The sequence below is a fragment of the Capsicum annuum genome, unplaced genomic scaffold (assembly GCF_002878395.1).
Source record: "Capsicum annuum cultivar UCD-10X-F1 unplaced genomic scaffold, UCD10Xv1.1 ctg4455, whole genome shotgun sequence".
Taxonomy (NCBI): Eukaryota; Viridiplantae; Streptophyta; class Magnoliopsida; order Solanales; family Solanaceae; genus Capsicum; species Capsicum annuum.
Genome location: NW_025852087.1, coordinates 69567 through 77210, shown reverse-complemented (window position 1 = coordinate 77210; position 7644 = coordinate 69567).

The following is a 7644-nucleotide window of genomic DNA, read 5'->3' as shown; positions in this document are numbered from 1 at the left end:
TAGATGTGTATGGGGAAAATTGTAAGTCGGGAACGACGAGGCATGTATTTTATTGTTTGGGGCATAGAAAATTAGTGTCCTCAAGCTTAAGTCTTTTCATTGTATCTTGTAAGATGGAGAATGCTAATATTCTTATGTCCCGCGAGAATCTTATCTCATGAATTGTACCAATCTTAATCAGGCTGAGGATTCTTAGGAAGAATTCATGTCTTGCAATGCTTTGATCATGTGCCATAAAATACATGCCAAGATCATGTCGATGCCATGTTTCGTTATCTCATGTTTCGTGCGTTCACGTTTCGCTACAATTTATCATGAAACTTATCCACTGCCTTCACATATTTTGCTGAGGCAAAATGTTCAATGTGAGGCTGTGTTCTATATTCTACACTCTTAAAGCTTCAAAAGGTCCCTACCCATCATTCGGGGATGAATGATCCCAAGGGGGAGATAATGTAACATCCCGTACTTTCGGGATAGAATCAAGATCGTCGTCCTTATGCGTATAGACCCGAACTAGATGATTCCTTGTTAATATATGTGTGGTGATCAATCCTATAGTGTAATAATACCTTCGAATATGAATTGAGTTCACAAAAATCCCCTAACTCTAAGACGAGTTGAAAACATTTCAATCGAATAAGTTTTAGTGGATGTTGAAACTTGGGTCAATTTATATCGACCATAGCTCCTATAATATGATGAATTAGAGGGCCTATTATATATCAAATGAAAGGTCTTCGAATAATCTTTCTAACAATACCAATTTTGCCTAAATCCGATATCCGAGCTAAAATTTATGACCATTTTAGTGACTGAGGCAGTAGCAGCATGCGATAAGCGTGCGACGCACGCCCTATCGCACGCTCTGTTTCCGCGTTTTTAAGGGCAAAATGGATATTTTCAGCCCCCCTTCTTCAGCTTAAACATGGGATTTTTATCCCAAATGACCTCATTATTGATATTTTCATCTAATTACTCCAATAACACTCTCTAGGGTTTCAAACAAAAAAAATCCGCATAACTCAAGATTTAACCGTGGGTTTTCAAAACAAATTGAAGATTTGGAATCCCCAAGTCGAGGGCATCAAGAAGCACCCTTTGAATTCCGAAATAGAGGTACGTGGGGTTATTCTAAAACTCTCATGGGCTAAAAATTCATGTTTTAATAATGGGGGTTTTGAAATTACGAATATAAACATGTTTTACAAGTTTCAATGATATTGATTTGGTCTTTAGGCCTCTCCCCGAAGTGATTTGATATATTATATATGTACATGCATGTGTTACGAAAAGATGATAACTTGAGAGCATGAATTATATGGAATCCTTCTCTTGATACAATTTTGTTTTAAATTTTCAAATGATGTGAATTGTTTGAAAATCATCTTGAAAAGCATGACATGAAATGTTTTGAAAATTGTTATGATTGGATATGATTTTGACTTGCAAGGAGAGGGTTGTTTATGTTGAAATATGTTGAATATAATAGTTGAATGGAAGAATAATGTGATACTAATGACTTGCAAACAGAATATGAGATGTGATTGAATTAAATAAAGTTTGAATACATTGATTTTACATGAGATAGGTGGATGCCCGAAGAAGGCGTTTGAGTGAAAGGGCTCATCGCTGGAAACCGTGTTTGCCGATGTGGGAATTTGGTACCCTGCTTTGTGATCTTGTGTACCTGATATTATGTCATCCCAAATTCGGACTATGGTTAGGAGCCCTACTTTGTGATCTTGTGCACTACCATACTTGATTGGGTCGAGACACCCTGCTATGTGATCTTGTGTGTCTTTCCCTCACGTATACTCTAATCTCGGCGGCAACCGAGATTTGACAGTTGGTGAAAATGTGATATTGTAGGGTATGCCACCTAGCTCAGCTGCATTGCATTGTTGTTGGAAAATTATTACATTATGCCTATGTGTTTTCAAATGATTTGATATGAAATTGCTTTATAATGGCTCTCACTTATATTTTGTAAGAATATTGTATTTTTGTTTTGGATTACTCTGCATACCAGTACATATGTATTGGTCCCCCCCCCTCCTCCCTTCAGGTTTTGAGGCTCAGTCTAGGGGTCTAGAAAATCAGTAGATTTTTCAGAAAGAATTGCAGAGACAAGTGGTGAGCCTTTTATATTCTGGAAGGCCTGATGTCTGGCAGTTTATTTATCATTTAATAGTTTTGGGTCTACTGGGGGCCTTTTCCCAGTTTTCTGATAGTTTTTTATTTTAGTCATGTAGTAGAGATTTCACAGACGGTTTTTAGATGTCGATGGATGTTGTGGGGCATTATTTCCCGTTATTGATTTCATTAGACTCATGACCATGTTTCCATAGTATTGTGTATCTTCCGAATTTCTTTTATCATATGAATTATGTGCATAATTTCCTGATAGATAGGGGTGTTTCGGACCTTCATGGTTCGGAATGCTCGTCATAGCCAGGGCCCCGGTTCGGGTCGTGACAAAATACCTCTAAGGCATTACACGCTTGAGATTTTTCATGCAACAAATAGATATATCCATAACGTGAAAATTCATCAATAAAAGTGATAAAATATTTTTCTTTATTGAAAGATGTGATATCAAAAGGACCACATATATCAGTGTGTATAATTTCAAGAAGTTGTGTGCTTCTTGTGGCTCCTTTCTTTGTGTGTTTAGTTTGTTTTCCTTTAATATAATCAACACAAATATTAAGGTCAGTAAAATCTAAGTCTGGAAGGATCTCATTCTTAACTACTCTTTCCAGTCTTTCCTTAGATAAATGACCTAAACGTTTATCCCACAAGTAAGCGGATTGTTCATTCACCAAACTTCATTTAGTTCCAACATTATGATGCAGAGTCAAGAGTGTTTCGGTAAATAAATTATCAAGATTCAGTTTGTATAAATTATCACAAAGATTATCAGTACCAATGAGATAATTATTCTTAAACAAACTAAAACATTCATTTTCAAAATTAAAAGAATATCCAGTCTTATCAAACTTAGACAATGAAACTAAATTTCTCGAAAAAGAAGGAACATAATAAGTTTCAACTAAATCTTAGTGATGCCCACTATCGAGAATCAGACGATAAGTCCAGACAACTTCAACTGGAGCCTTCACTTTATTCCCCATGTAAACAAATCTTTCATTCTTGTTTATGGTTTGGATTGTAAGGAATCCCTGCATAGTATTGGAAACATGAACAGTACAACCAGATTCAATCCACCAAGTATTATAAGGAACTTGAGTTAAATTTGATTCGAGACATGCAAAATCACAAGGCGTACCTTTCTTCTCAAACCATGCCTTACATTTCAGGCAATCTTTCTGAAAGTGTCCATATTTTCCATAGAAATGACACTTTCCATTCTTGTTTCCTTTCTTACGTACTTGAGATGAGGACTCATTAACATCAAATTAATTCTGTTGTCCCTTACCATGCTTGTTTTCTTTCTTTACAGCTCTTTGATGATTTACATAATTAATGGAATGGGTTCCTTAATTCTTCAACCTCGTTTCCTCTTGAACTAGCATACCATGCAATTCATGCACGTTCCATTTGTCTTTCATGGTATTGTAGTTCATTTGGAAAGGACCATACTCAGATGGTAATGAGTTGATGATGAACTACATAAGGAAATTCTGTTCCACTTCCATTCCTAAAGACTTAAGTGTTGTTGCTATGTTTGTCATTTCAAAGACATGCTCATGCATAGTACACCCCCGGACAGTGACCAAATTTTCTACGACACACTCCAACTTCACGGGGTCCCTATTACCCCCTAACTAAATTTTAGCGTATTTTTGCCAACCTTTTAGCTGACGTGGCATCTTTAACATGGGCCCCATTTTTATGTAATAAAGGTGTCGCATCAGCACAAAAGGGTAACAAAATATGGTAAAATTGAGTTCGGGGCTGGGGCTGGGGCTGGGGGTGGGGTTAATAGACTTCTGTGAAGTTGGAGTGTGTCATAACAACTTTGGCCATAATTCAGGAGTACTGGATTCTAATCTTACTTTTTCCACCGGATAAAGTTTTATTAAAGAGGGAAAAATGGTGAAAAGAGAGGAGGAAGCGAAAAACTCATCGGTATGACATAAAATAGTCATCCATATTAACACTAACGTTAAGATACATAATCTCATACATATTTATAAAGAACTTTTAATCTGAACCATAAATAATAAAAGTTTCTTTCTTTCCCACAAACATGGTCAAAATGCAGAACCCTTCCCTGGCACCCAATTCACCTCCTGCTTTCCCACAAACATGTTTCTTTCTTCAGTTTCTTGTAATCGTAGTTCTTCCAATTCATCGGTATTTCATACAATAGTCATCAATATTAACACTAATATTAAGATACAGAATGTCATACACATGTCTAAAGACTTTTAATCTGAAGCATAAATAGTAAAATTTTCTCTCTTTCCCTGCTGCCCGATTTATACCAGAATTACAAGGACAACATGAAACATACTTCAAAATTAGTCCACAAGATCAAAGATCCGAGGACCCTTTTGAAGACCACACTCGGATTCAACAAACAACAACAAGAACACAATGTATTGATGTGTTTATTACCTAAAAACAACTAACAACAAATTATGTTAACAACAACAAGATGAAGAACAACAACAATGGAACAAGAATAACAAGTCACAGATTTGAATTACAAAAACACAGACAGACGATTACAACATAAACAAAATGGATAGATAGTTAGACCTTGGTTGGTATAATCTTAAGAATCCAAGAATATGGTAATATTGGACCCTTAACACTACACACAACAGTTAACCTAACTCCTACGTTGACACAAGAGGAACTTTACCTCCTCTAAACACCAACGTCTCAAGTCAACATTGCAACACAAGTGATATCCACACTTGTTGCCCTCATTTCAGTGTGGTGGCTATTCCAAGCCCTACAACTAAAGGTGTTTCATGTTTCAAGGCTTACATTAATCAACAACTAATGAGAAAAAGACCTACAATTTCTATTTATATTCTATTACAAGACAAGGCAAAATGACAACAATGCCCTTAAAGGGTGGGGTGGCCATAGAGTGCATTTGGACCCAATGAAGTGACCAAAATACCCTTAATGAAGATGACCAAATCATGACCCATTAAGTGTTTTCCAAAACCGTGAGTCCTCAAGTCTTCGATGCTCCAAGCAATCTTCCACACACGGCCTTGCTTGTGCTCAAAACGAGTCTTCCTTGCATATTTTTGTTCCCTCGGGGTGACCAAGTCTTGAGCCTTTAAATGATGACCTCCAATCATGTTTTCAAAAATTAAGGTATTCATTTGACTTGTATCATCCTCCCCTTCTTGAAAAAGATTCGACCTCGAATCCAAACCTTGGAAGAACAAAGAGAAGACAAACAAGCATCACATCCTCATGACATGAGGGTTAGAGTTAGTACAATAAACAACATCAATATGAAAAGGAGGTACACACTTGAGATATAACCAAACGTCCTTTGTTATAATCACGAGGGACTTAGAAAAAAAATTACAAAGGAGTTCGCGAAAGGAATCACCATCAAGGGGTGGTGTCATAATGGAAAGTAAAGTCCACCTAACACATATAACAATATCACTCAAACAAGTGGACCGACCAACAACTATCCATCCTTCACACCCTAAGAAGTTACCAGGATCGAATGGGAGACGTAACCAAGGGCTTAGGTCTCGGCCACTCTCACTTTCCCCTATGGTGTCATCCTCGAAATTAAGCAAGCCCTCTTTATAACTATTGAAAATATCATGAACTAAAAGAGGGTTGAGAAAGGTGTTCCATAAGTCAACTTCAAATAAAGGGTTCCCATGCATGCACTTACTACTAGTTTCAAAATTTCCACTAGGAATATGCCCAACATAAGAAACACATAAAGACGAAGTAGATGGCATTTCTAAGCATATATCACCTTCTCTTTCACAAGAGTTGTCCTCACATACGTGCAAACCATCATGGGAAGCCAAAGGACCACAATCAAAATCATCTTCACAAAGACAATCACAACTCGGTTTTTCTAAATATTCAAGCAAATCAAGATCATCTACGCCCGGTTGATCATTTTGCTCACCCTCACTAGTTGTTGGCAATTCACATACCAATGTAGACTCACCTTGTTTTTCACAAGGGTCAACTATTGTGTAAATACTCTCGTCACTTGGTAATGGAACCTTAGTCAAGTTGTAAGTGCTAGCACTAGATGGACACAAATCATTCTCACAAGGAGAATCAATTTCGCCATCTAAAGGGTCAACTAGTGCTTGTGTTCCTACAACAAGAGTTTGGTCCTCATACGACCTAGCAATATCTAGAGTATTACAAAATGAAGACTCATGCACTCCTACACTAGGTAAAACTGCAACTACGTTCATATTAGTGTAGGGAATAATATTTTTACCTCGTAGCTCACATGAGCTACGGTCTTCATCTTGACGTGTGTCCGGGTAGCTCACTTGCTCCCTTGGAACTCCCATATGATCCAACCTTTCATTTATCACTTTCCATTGATGGGTAATGGCTTCAAGTTTAGCAAAAATAGCACTTGCAGCGGGTTCCATCGTAATTGCACCTAAAAAAAAAAAAAGAAAAGAACAAGTCTACAAAATAAAACACAAGTTAGTTCGAAACAACCTCACCGCACTCTTACACACTTGATCATTTCATACTTGGATTCACAAGTGTTGCAAGTAGGCTTGTAGATCGTGATGAGTCGAGGGGTGAGTCTACTTCTTGGTCGAAATGGATTCTTTGTTTGAAGACTTAAAGAAATAATGTCCGAACTTGAACCAAGAAATTCTACGATTCAAAAATAAGAAAAGCACAAAATAACACTAACACGAACAAACGGTCACAAAAACTAACTAACAAGCTAGTAGGATATTACTAGGTCGTCAATTAGTATTCAAACTAACAAACGAAACTAAGAAACAATAAAATGAAACTAAGAAATATAAAATTTGAACTCAAAATATGGCGTGAACAGTAATTTAGTGATGTGGCTGTCCACTATTGGCCTCGATTTTGTCAAAATTTTACTCTCCACTTTCAAGTCTTGACCAATCTACAATTTGAAAATGGTGGATTTGGTTAATGGAGGGAAATTTGGGTTTGGAGCTTCATTTTCAAGTTCAAAACAAGACTTGACCTTCTTGGTACTTTCTCCTTGAAACAAGGTACTTAAATCAAGGAAAGTAGGTGAAAAGTGGTTGTCAAGTCTTTTGAGTGATGTGATTAAGTCTTTCACCAATAAGTACTACAACTTGGTCTTTCACCTTTTGTGGATCTGATGTTCACTTTTTGTTTTAACAAAAGATGAAAAGGGTGAAGAACAACAAGAACACAATAACAACACCAAGAACAACAATAATATTCTCCAAGAACAACAACAAATTCCAACGCCCAACTACACAACAACAAGTCCTTCAACACGGTGAAGGCTTAGAATAACAACAACATTAAATCAGCCACACTTTGTTCACATTAACAACATCAACAAGTTCAAGTTCAAGCTTAGATTTGGACACTTTTTAGTGTTGGTGAGAAAGAAACCAACACTAGAAACACTCTAAACAACAAAAGACTACAAGATCTAGTCACAAAGAAACATGTCTTGGCCAA